The sequence below is a fragment of the Pinus tabuliformis genome, chromosome 6, assembly GCF_031772625.1.
Source record: "Pinus tabuliformis cultivar Carrire ecotype Pingquan chromosome 6, CPIR1, whole genome shotgun sequence".
NCBI classification, from domain to species: domain Eukaryota; kingdom Viridiplantae; phylum Streptophyta; class Pinopsida; order Pinales; family Pinaceae; genus Pinus; species Pinus tabuliformis.
Window position 1 is genome coordinate 208,826,500 of NC_142292.1, and position 13,168 is coordinate 208,839,667.

A 13,168-nucleotide genomic window follows, 5' to 3' on the forward strand; every position below is an offset into this window, starting at 1 on the left:
AACGCCATCATTGCAATATCTTGCGGTTCTTGGACTACTGTGGAGCCCCTGAAGACGCCTCATGATTCGAGCCTGTGGAGATCGTGGATATCGTCTTGGAGTTTTGCAGTTCTCATTGACGTTATGTCTCCATTTCTGATGAAGTTTAGGCTCTCTGTTAAGGAACCATATCCTAATCATGCGTAAGAGGCTTCGCGATCGAGTTCCGTTACTGAAAAATGGCGAAGGAAACAGTCAAGGTTGGCTTTAGATTGACCACAGTGGCGTGTATTTGTGTGTGGACGAGCATTTACACAGCATTTTCACAGAATGCAGGTAAGCTCAAAGCCACATGATCTCAGTTAAGTTAAAATTCCAGAATATTTTGAAGGTTTTCAAATTTCAACTTCAGAAGCCGATAGCTTCAAGATTCGACAATTCAAATCATATTTTGATTAAATTCTACTTCTCAAAGTAGTCGAAAGAAGAGTATAACATCATTTTTGGTTTTGCAAAGCCGTTGGCCATCCGGATCAGCTGTGGTTCATGGGAGAACACACATACCCCCCAGACGAATATGCTCTGGGTAAAAGACTACGGTTACACAGGCGGCTCGTTCGCAAATGCCACCACCACGAGCTACATCGCTCCTCAGCTCAAGAAACTCCGTTTCTTTAAACTATCGGACGGTCCCGAGAACTGCTACAACGTCACTCGTCTACCGAACGGCCATTATTCCGTTAGAATGTTCTTTGGCCTCAACGAGGACGTTTTGGCCGACCGCGAGCTGCTCTTTGACGTCTCCATTGAAGGAACACAGGTTTATTCTTTAAAGCCGGGCTGGAGCATGAACGACGACCAGGCATATGTCGAAGCTTCAGTTTTTGTCTTGGACACTGCTGCCATTGTCTGCTTTCACAGCACCGGCCACGGTGATCCTTCGGTAATGAGCATCGAGATTCTTCAGCTTCATCCACAAGCTTATGATTTTGGGGCTGAGTGGGGGGATACTGCCATATTCAGGACTGCTAAGTGGGTGGACTGTGGAGCAAACCAGAGTGTGTACGGCGAGTCCTACGACAAACCAACTTGCGCGGCATATCAACCGTCCTTTGCATCGAACAACTCGAAGCCGATAATAAGACCCCAATTATTTTCCGCACCAAAACTTTGCATAAACTTAGGTTAAAATGCCAATATACCAAAAATATAACGGTCAAACTACTCAGTCAGCGATCGATCGATCGCTAATAGTCCCAGGCAGGGACTAATAAAGCAAACCAATTATTTCTTCGATGATTAATAGAAAGTTAAAAAAGTTCTTTAAATTTTTAAAAATAAATAAATAAAATAAAATAAATCACTACTGAATATTCATTTGAAAATTTATTATTTTAATTTAAAATATAAATAAATAAATGAAATGAAATGAAGCATAACTTAGAATGGCTAAAACCTCACGCAATGATTTGAAAATTTATTATTTTAAAGATATTACATGAACGATAATATTCACTTTCTATCACCCTCACTGTGTAATGAAAGTGTAATTCTCAAACTTAATCACTAATAATATTGTTTTTAATTAAATGCATCATGGATTTCTTGAATTATAAGTTAAATGTATTTAGACATTTGGTTCTTCTATTTTTTTCATGAAAATGGTCACTAGAATATTTTAATTCTAATTGAATATATGATTAGAATATTTTAATTCTAATTGAATGTAGGATAGGAATGTATTTAATATATTCATAGCTTTTACATTTTACAACCATATTTAATAATTGAGAATTGGGAATGATTATATAAATGGGATACTTCGTACTAAAAAGTTTCAATTAAAATATTTTTAATTTTTTTACCACCAGCACATTCTTTATAAATTAATTAATAACTTTTTACGTAAATAATAGCTTGGATAATAATTAAAAAATATTTGGAGGAAAAATATGATTTTACGAATGTTTTATGTTAAAATATAAAAATGTCTTGAAATTCTACATGCTACCATGTTTAAGCGTCCCAAATGTGCTTAGGTAAGTCTCAATATCAATAATGCTCTTCTTAAAATTATGGAACAATTCCACTTGAGTAACTTATATTATATTATTTGCATGATTATCATACTCACTTTGTGATATACAATAACATGTGACATCCTTTTCTTTTGGTGAAACATGAGAATGCTAAGACTCTTGCACCCCATTCCTCACATTATTTGGAAGTCTATTTTGGTAGGGTTTCTTACACATAATAGTTTAACATGAAAGTTCAGCATCCTCATCTAATAGAACCTTGAAATTTTTATGCTTTTATTATGTTCTCAAGGTTTTCACATTTTTGTAGTCATTAACATCAAACTTTTTTATGCATTACCTTTTGCAATGGAACCTATTATTAATACTCTAGAAGCAGTGATGACATTCATGAATCACTTTCTTTAGTTCCATTATTAATGCTCTAGAAGCAGTGATGACATTCATGAATCACTTTCTTCCCGATGAAGAAAGGGTCAAGGTCACTTTTTTTAATAAGATCTCATTTAATTTACTCTTTACCACTTTCTATGCCCAATAATCAAACTACATCTCTTAGTGTTTTGTGCACTAAGAATCTATGTAACATTTGAGTTTTTGCTAATGAGAAATTCGCTTTGCTAAGTATTTTTTTACCATCACATTTATATTATATTGAACTATGGAGTCATGCATTACTAGTCCCATTTCTTCCATTTTAGTTACGCCTATGTTATCCATAACATTATCCTCAAAGTCGATGTCGTTGGAATGATAGATTAATTTCTATAAATTGCTCAATGTGGTAGGATCTTCTTGTTGCTTAAATTTTGTCTCTAGTTAAAAAAATATAAATTTTTCAATCTGAACAATATATCTATATTTCAAAATATTTTTTAAAACTTGAACAAATCAAATCTATGAACCATGAAATTCAAAATTCAGTAAATTCTTGACTCAACAATGGTGTCAATATTAGCATTGTCTTGTTCATTCATGTTATCAATTAGTTCCTAAACATCTGCCACCCTCATTTCTTTGTCATTTTCATGTGCCTTCAAGTCACTTTCATTAACTACATTTTCTCTTCGTTTTTTCATGTATTTGCAATTTTTCTGGTTCCTTTCATATATATCAATTCTCTTACCATTATACTTTCATTTGTGATTCCTTTGGAATCTATGACAACCAAACATGGCTTACGAATTAAATAACCAAAATACTTTAGTTCTAAGGTAATCCATTGAGAATAAAACATAATATATTGAATAATGTATGAGAATTGATATGGTTTGGTTACAGATGAGGGCCCCATATAAATACTAGGTAGGATGCTCTTTCATGAATAGTCATGTACCAACTAATAGACATGTCCTTTCATAATTATTAATTATACTTATTAATTGGTATTATTATTTATTTATTGATATATTTGAGCTCATACAACATCTCAAATTTAAAGAATTAGAAACATGAAATCCAATGCCAAAATTAAGCAAGTTAGAAGCGAAAATACATAAGCCGTAATCCAAATTCCAATATCCCAGGGCTAAATTTCCATAAATAATAATAATAAAAAATCCAATATCCCAAAGCCAAAAATTCTATGATAAGAGAAATTCAAATTATCCTAAATCCAAATTCTCACAAGTAGCAAAATGACAAATTTGAAAAGTGATAAGAAAAATTTCAACATGCCAAAGTTGAAAAATTATTAATCCAATTTCCTTTATGTTGAATAAAGTTGTCATTGATGGCATCATAGTTGAATGGTTGAAACAAACCCTAACCCTAGATATTGTGAAAACCCTAAGAGACCTAAACCCTAACTATTTGACTAGACCCTAAGTGCATGAGTATATTAATGAAATTCTAGATGCACTTGCCATAACGAAGCGCTAGCAATGATGTCATTATGATATCATGTTTTTAGTGTTGAATCTAGCCATTTCAGTCATTAATGACGGAAATCCAATAACTTTCCCTTTTATGCATTTCCCAAGCTTTGTTGGAAATGCCCTATGAAAGAAGTTACCTTGTTGAAGATTCCCTTGAAGACATATTGAAAAGGCACCCTAGCCTTGTAGAATGATGCTCATAATTCCCATGTGATGAAGCCCTAATCTAGTAACCCTAGATGTATGAATATTTCAAAGAAACCCTTGTCCTTGTATGCAATCCTAATGCATGAATATCACATGCACGAGCATGTCAAAATAGTGAAAAAATTCTAATCCACTTGCTGCTCTAATTCCATAAAAGAAATTCTTTAATAGGGTTGTTATGAAAAAATATGCATATGATGAAAAAAAAAAATCCATCATTAGAAGTCATATCTTGAAGGGAATACTATATCAGCTTATAAAGGAGGTCATAAGCTTTCCAATGAGTATTCACTTGCCTCCTAATCCTTACCATTGAAGAGAAATCAATTTTTGAAATCAGCATATGTCAAAACATTGTCAAACTATCCAAACCAACTTGAGTAGGCTCATAACCCTAGGCAAAGAGACATGTCCCTTCAGAATGTGGAAAAACCACTATAAATATAAACCTAAATTCGTCCATTCAAGCTCATATTTTTTGGTGGAGACAAGACAAGAGGTAGAGAAGGAATCACAGCCTAGAAAAGCAAGGAAGATAAGTTTGTGGAATTGTTCTTGGGTTAAATAGTCTCCCACAGGTTCAATCTAGAAGAAGAGAAGTTGTTGTAGTTTCTGTGGTCGAAGCTGTCGTAGTTGATGTGGTCAAAGCTACCGTAGTTACCATGGTCAAAGTTGTCGTAGTTTCCATGGTCGAAGCTGCCATAGTTACCGTGGTCGAAGTTGTCGTAGTTGTCGTGGTCGAAGTTTTCATAGCTTCTGTGGTTGAAGCTACCGTGGTTGAAGTTGCTTTAGTTTCCATGGTCGAAGCTATCATAGTTTTCATGGTCGAAGCTTCCATAGTTTCTGTAGTTGTTGTGGTCGAAGTTGTCGTGGTAGAAGTGTTGATTTATTGGGACTAGAAAAATAGCACTTGTTGAAGTCTTCTCTTGAGAACAAAAAGGGAAGAGTTGGAGAATGTTTTGAAGCAACATATTGAAGATTTGTGGAGATCATTGAAGACCATGATGCATTGAAGCCATCATGAGGTGACCTTGAAGAAGTTTTGTTTGGGTAACATGAAGAGTTGTGGTGACACCTTTTGAGAAGAAAAAGTTGTCATTGATGAGCTAAGTGCTTTGGAGATCAAGGGCATTGTTGAAGGTGAATATTATTGTCAGGGCTGGTTGCAGAAGATATTGGGAGTCTTTAAGAACTATTAAAATTATCTTTACAAATTGAAGTCGTGGGTTGGAGCCCTAAAGGAAAGGAGTCTTAAAGAAGACCAGGTTGGAAACTGTACCAGAGATAAGGTTGGAACCCTAGAAGTTGGAGCCTCATAGAGACAAGGTTGGTGCCTTGGAAGATAGGGTTGGAGCCCTAGAGGATTGAAGTCCTCAAGAAACCAGGTCGGAGCCTGAACCAGATATAGGGTTGGAGCCCTTAAGGTTGGTGCCTCAAAATTGACAAGGTTCGAGCCTTGGAAGTCCAAGTTGGTGCTTGGAAAATACAGGTTGGGATATTGAAGATCGGTGTCTTCATCTAGGGTTGGAGCCCTATATATATTGTACTTGATTTATTATAAAGAAGGAATTAATAAAAGCATTTATTCTCATTGTTCATTTTGTGTTCTAAATATAAGTGATCTAACTGGTAAAAATAACAATTGAAAAGAAATATTGATTCACCCCCTCTCAGTATTTCCAACAGTTGGTATCAGAGCCAGTACCTTTGCTCATAAGCCTAACATATTTAAGGTTGATCCTTAGAACATAAATGGTGAAGCCAAGAAAGAAAGCCTCCAATCCTCCTAAAGATGTCTATTCCTCAACCTTGAAAACTGAAGACAATCAAATTGGGAAGGTTCCATTGTTCAATGGAAATTTTGATGTATGGAAGGTAAGAATGAGAAATTTCTTAATGGATCAAGGCGTTGAAGTATGGGAATCAGTGATTACTGATAACATGATGAACAAAGAATCCAAGGAGTACAATGCAAAAGCGATGAAGGCAATCTTGAATGGTCTACCAGATTCTATAAAGGCCAATTTGGAAAAATGTTGTAAGAGAAGGGTATATGGGACAAACTTCATAAACTTCATTTAAAAGGAATGTTGATCATGACCTCTAGTCAGGAAGATGATGAAAAGCAAGAAGGAAATCCATAACCCGTCAAGGAAGCTGAAAATAAGAGTGATGACATCAAGGCCATAGAAGACCTAGAAGAAGAAATTATAGAAGACTTTGAAGAAGATCTCCTGACTAAACTTATAGCTGCCATGGAAGAGATTAACAGTTTGAACAAGGAAATTGAGGAACTTAAAAACAAAGCGCAAGGTGTTGACTCAGACAAGAAAAGGAAGGAAGTTGACATTTTCAAGCTTCAAGTACAAGAAAAAGATGAGGAGCTTACTAAGCTTAAGGATGAATTTCATAAAAACAAAAGAAAGCATCATGAAGAAGTCATATCCATGAAAAATCAATTGGATAAGGCAAAGAAAATGGAACAAACTTTGTCAAGCCACCTTGAACAAAGACTCAAGAGTTTAAACAAACTTGAAGCATAGATTGGTCAATACAAGGAAGAGGTCTCCTCCCTTAGATCTCAACTAGAAGAAGCAAGAAAACAAGCACAAGGAGATGAGAAGGTGATAGAAGCCTTGGCACTCATAGAAGGACAAGTTGATGAAGCAGAAAAGGAAAGCAACACCATGACATACCAACTAGAAGAAAAGGATGCTTACATCACCAAATTAAGATCAGAAATCACCTCACTTAAGGCCCAATCATGTGAAGAAATCAAGACGAGGAAGAAATGGAGATAAATCTATCAAAGAAGGATGAATAATGCAAGAAAATGAAAGAAGAAATTGATATCCTTAAAAGGGAAGTTGATCATCTGAACAAGAGCCTAAAGAGCTCTCAAACCCTAGATGACATCCTAAGTCTTCAAAGATCTCCTCTTGATAAATCAGGTCTTGGCTATGCAGGTGAACCCTCAAGCAAGAATGATGCAAACCCTAATGCTTCAAACAAAAAGGATGTGGAGAAGCTTGGAAGAAATATTGATGCCCCCAGTTCCAGTAAAAGCAAGGAAAAGAGTCAAGATGTCATTGGAAGAAACTCTGCTCCAAGAAGATATGTAGATGTTGTCAAGAATGCAAGAGGCAATGGATATCATCAAAGGATCCCAAAGCATGATGACTTTAAAAGTTCATCAAGGTAAGCTCCATCCTCCAGGTACCAAAGTATATTTTTTGGTTATTATTATTCTTGTATGGGCACATGGAAAAGGATTGTAGGGCATAGCACAAGGACAAATATAATGGTCCCCATCAATCCCCTAGAAGCAAATTTTCAAGTAGAATTCATGCTCCCTCATTGATGAACAAGATGGAGTGCTTCAAATGTCATATCATTGGCCATATGGCTCGTGAATTGTAACATGACTACCAAGAAAGAAAATAAAGTTACACAAGTATCGAGAAGGAAGAAAATTGGATTAGAAAGCCTCTTGAACACTCAAGACATCTGTTAGGGTCCTATAATTTTTATAGGATTGCTTGATTATAGCTGATCATTATTATGTTTGAGATGTTGGAAATAATATTTCCTCCTGCAAATTATTTCCAAAGCAACACCAAGTACTAAGAGTTAGGGATATTTTTGCATATAAATGTTTGGATCAAATCAGATTGCAGGTATTTTCATTGGAAAGAGCTCAAAAGCAGCTTTCCAACAGTATATTATTCACTCAAATCCAATTCTCGAATCAAAGGAAAGAGCAAGTTGAAGTCTGCACTAGAAAGAACATAAGAAGGAATAAGTGAGAAATAATTTATTTTGAAGTATTAAAATAAATGAATAATCAAAACTTTAAAAATACATGAAAAAATCGTTTATTCCAAAGTCCAAAAGTCAAAGTAGTCAAAGCCCCTGCACTCATGCATTAATTCCCCCCATCGTTAAAAGCATAGGGATATGTGCATATTATAAATCGACGGTTATGAATAGGTTTCAGATCCCTCAGCCCCTCCGACATTTAAACAAAGGGGGTTCCGAAAAGTGGTTTTCACTTTTACTGTCATTTACAGATGTAGGGATATGTGCATATTATAAATCGACGGTTATGAATAGGTTTCAGATCCCTCAGCCCCTCCGACATTGAACCAAAGGGGGGTCCGAAAAGTGGTTTTCACTTTTATTCTCATTTACAAATGTCACCCTCATGTAATTTCGTATCCCCTTCTCCTAAACCTCTTACTACCTACCAACCTTCCGAAATCCGTTAACTGTTTTAATTTGAATTTTATAAATATGGTGGGAATGGATTTCATGCCATTATGAAACAAATACTATGTGGATGGGAGGCTAAGTAAATGTTGTGTGGATGGCAAAGCTAAGTAAATTCTATGTGGATGGGAGGCTAACTTACATGCACAAGGAGTAAAATAATTTTAGAGCTACAGGAAAAAGAAATTCATGGGTGCAGGAAAATAAGAGGAGTTTTACACATAAGAGGACAAATAGAAATGAGTTTTTACAGAGAAGCAAGATATTTTTGTTTTTACAGGGAAAAGATTTATAGGAGTAAAAGGAAATTTAAAGGGAAGGTAAAAGGAGAAACAAGACATGATTTTTTAAAACAACCCATGGATTTTTGAAACAGTATATGGATTCGAAAATACGATGGATTTATAAATAATTCTAATAAATACTTTGAATTATGAATTTCATTTAAATATTTGGAAATATTAATTTAAATATATTATTTAAATCCAAATATTTTGAGACAAAACAAAATATTTAAAAGAGGGTGGATAAGACAATGCACATGACAGCAGCGAGATAAATAGGGGCAACAATGCATATTCAGCCCAACATTTCATAACAAAATGTAGTAGAAAGATTTAAAAGAGGGTGGATAAGACAATGCACATGACAGCAGCGAGATAAATAGGGGCAACAATGCATATTCAGCCCAACATTTCATAACAGAATGTAGTAGAAAGAGGGACAACACAAACATCTGCCAGGAAGACAAACAACATTGCTCATTCAAAGGCCCAGTCACCACCAGAATGCCCGGAAACAATAGATATCCAACAGTCAGTAAACCAATTCCATATTTGAATGCACAATACTTGCAGGCAATTCAAATTTTCTAGTAGGAAAATTTGAGATATTATCTTATCTTTAGCTTATTATGCAGGATTTCTCCAGAAATAGCCACAGTCAGTGTCAATTCACTTTAAAGGCTGAACATAAGATCAGAAATAGTATATACTTCCTATTACTTAGTTGTATTTTGGGAAATATCTACATGTTTTTGGTAGATATTGTTTGTAGTAATTTTTATTTAGATTTTTCCAAAGATTATTAGAGAATAATTTGTAAATAAATTCCTTTTTTGGGATTTGATATTAGTTTAGTAGAAGATCTCAGGATATTTTGTAGATTATTTTATAAATACTTCATTGTTTGAAGTATTAAAGGTTGATTTATGAATGTAATTTCTTCTTCATATTGTAATTTTCAAAGTACTGGAGCATCAATAATACAAGGACCTTTCACAGGATTCATGTGGTGTACCAAATGGTGATGTGTATCTTTTGTTTATCTGTTTAAACATTGTTTTTCTCTCTATGTTATTCTGAATATCTGAATTACTTAACAGAAACTGTGATAAATATGATTTGTTACTTAGAGCACTATCTGAATTACTTAACAGAAACTGTGATAAATATGATTTGTTACTTAGAGCACCCTATTTTAGCTGTTGGTAATTATAATGCTTTCCACTGAAGTCAAATCACAAAATTCTTAATTGCTCCTTGATTTCTACTGAACCTTACACTTCTGCTATTTCATAATCCATTTAAGAGAGATCCAAATAGTGCAACCTAGCTTGCCCTGTGAGAACTCCTCTAAAAATTGATGCAAAATCCTGTTTAATTTATAAACTCCATAGCTCATTGGAATTATAACACTTACATCAACCAAACCAATCAAATCAAAACAAACAAGTACACTCATAACTAGCATAAAATTCTAATAAAACAAAGCTAAATTAAACAGATAGACCCCTCTCTGTTGGCATTATGATGCATGTGTTATACTTGATGGCAACCCACTTGTAGCAGAGCAAGTATATGGCAACTAGATGAATCTACAAGACAGATCAAAGGTGACAGGATGATGGAACAAAGATAAATATACAGGTTAGAGATGACAGAATGATGGACAGACAAAATGCATGGCAGTTGTGTTTACAGGATGTGATCAAATGCAAGGCAGTTCAGAGGAATCAATTCAGAAGTAATATACAATGGCAAATCACATTATAACAAGTTTATTCAAAGGTAACAAAGTCATGGTACAAAAGAATAAGATGATGGAAAAAAGGACTATAGATCAAAAACAAGAAATTGAGGAAAAAGAATGTTTTCAGGTATGTTAAGTTGTATACGCATGTCCATTGTACAAAAAGAGCATATACACGCGGGGTCACTGTACAAAAAGAGTGTATAAGTATGCACGCACTTTCACAAGAGGAAAAGCGTGTATGGGTTGGAAAATCAAGGAAATTCAAGATTAAAGAATACCAAGGGTCAATACCATGGTATTAGCCCACAATATTGAGCAAAGTAATGGTTATTTGATCCCGTCTAAGAATACCACAGGTTCCAAGTGTTGTTTTGTTCTAAGGTACTAAGAAAGGCTAAAACTATATAAGGAGGAGAACATTAAAGGGCTAAGTGTGTAAGTAATGAATATCTTATGAAGTGTTAGATCAAAATAAATTATGCATGTTATGGGTTTTTGATGCTTTGCTTGATCTAGACTAACTATGCACCTGAGTGTTTGATGATGGATGAGATCTAATGATGGATTAGGATCATAATGACTTATCATTATGTGATCTAATAAAAGATACGCTAGATCTGAGTGCTAACAAATGTCTTTTCCTTTAAATGCTATGATATGGGTATATCTTAAGTCTGGAATAGTTGCGAAGGTATAATTTTGTATTTGTAGATCTATACGCTCGTACGCCTTGGTGAAGGCGTGTATACACGCACATTATACTCTTCCAAGTAGCGTATGCAAAAGAAAAGCCTATTGTTTAGAGATCACTGATCTATCTGATCAGTGCTGCTATTAACTGATGTTTGTCAATGATGTCTTCTTTAGATATGAATGTAGAACTGAATGTATAAGGAGATTGAGTCTGATTAACTGATTGACTAAGTGAGAAGGGTGATCTTTGTTGTTGTCTGTAAATAGATATTTGTAATTTGACAGTGTATCTTTAGAATGTTATTGGTTGATATAGTTTTGATTCAGAGGTTTTTATGATTCAATATTTTTAGAGGAATACGCAGGTTGGGTTAAAGGAAGTAGCGTATACACGTATGATGGATTCATTGAAGTAGAATATACATTTTGACACATGATTTTTGAGGTTACATTTGGTTCTGATTGTTGATACAATGTTCTAGGTTCGGATCTGTGTACTGGTTACAGTGATCTGTCTGTTCCAGTTGATTGGTTGAATTTTGATTAAGTAACGGTTGATTGGGTTTTCAATGATTGATTGATTTAGTTGTGGTTGATTCAGAGATTGATGATTGAGTTTCAATGATTGTTTGATGCAAATATATTTTATGGTTTTATTGCAGTGGTGACTGATTTTGAGCTTCAATGTTACAGATGGGTCCAGTATGAAAATTTGATGAAACGTGGTCTTCATAGTGTATTGTTGTGTACCAGGAGTATCCAGTATGAAAATTTATGAAACGTGGTCCCTGGAGGATATTGAAGGCCGAAGCCTTCAGGGGGAAGTCGAAGCTTCCTACTAATAGTGGCTAGTGATTTGATCAGGGGGTTGGAGCTCCCTTCCAATAGCAGTTGGAGAACGAGTGAAGGTTGTAGTTTTCTGTAGGTCAACACCTACGTACTAGTAAACATATCGGCTAGTACAAGAGATAGGGGGTTGTAGCTCCCTTCCTGTAGAAGCTAGAGATCGAGAGAAGGTTGTTGCCTTCTGCAAGTGAGTGCATGCGTACTGGTATGAGTCTACACCAGTACAATATTGTAAACAGATTATTATTTAGGTTAAAAGAAGACATAGAAAACAACAACAGGTGGTTTTTCTCCCACATTGGGTTTCCACCTTAAATCTTGATGTTTTGTTGGGTTGTGTTATGTTCTTTCCACAACTAGCCCACGTAGTTAAACGGGGGGTTAGAAAGGGGGCAGAGCCCCCCCTTCGTTATGCCGATTGCGTAGAGGGGGGAGTCATAGGGGGTTTGAGGGGTGCAGGTAACCCCACTCTATGGGGTCCGAGTGGACCTACCTATGGTTTTGTGCATGTTTTTCGCACATGGTTTTGGATGCGATGGTTTTCGGTCCATGGTTTTGGACACGATGGTTTTCGGTCCATGGTATTGGATGCTTCGACATGTGTAAATATGTATTGTAACATTGAAAGGAACATAATGAAAAATCAAGATGGTAGTCTCGGTTTTGGGATCCAGGGGAAAATCTTTGTGTATATGTGTTTTATGTTTTATGCTCTTGCATTGTTTATTTTCTGTGTTCTAGAATTCATATGCAGGTAATTTCTGTACGAGGTTAAAACCTACATTTGGTATCAGAGCTTTTTTGGTTTCAAGGGGACACCTTTGCTACTGAGGGGTTTTGCTCGGGCCTATGGTAGACCCCGTTCAGTGGGAGATCTGCGAGATCGATTCTAGTAGTAAAAGAATATGGCAAGAAGTGGAAAGATAGAGATCGAGAAATTTAATGGTCAAAGTTTTGAGTTGTGGAAACTCAAGATGGAGGATTTGTTGGTGGATAAAGATCAATGGATCACGGTAGATCCGGATACTAAACCAACAGGAGTGTCCGATGAAGAATGGAAGAATTTGGATCGGAAGGAAAAGAGAACAATACGATTGTGTGTCTCAGATTTAGTATTGCTGAATGTATCAAGGGAAACTACGGCGAAGGATTTGTGGGACAAGTTAGGGACTTTATACCAATCTAGGTCTCTGGTGAATAAATTGTTCCTACAAAAAAAGTTGT

The 13,168-nt window shown here is 35.4% G+C and overlaps 1 pseudogene; it reads left to right on the forward strand.

The window, feature by feature from the left end:
• Positions 1 to 218: 218 nt before the first annotated feature.
• On the forward strand, positions 219 to 1,168 carry LOC149258184 (receptor-like protein 4 pseudogene; annotated as a pseudogene).
• Positions 1,169 to 13,168: the final 12,000 nt, after the last annotated feature.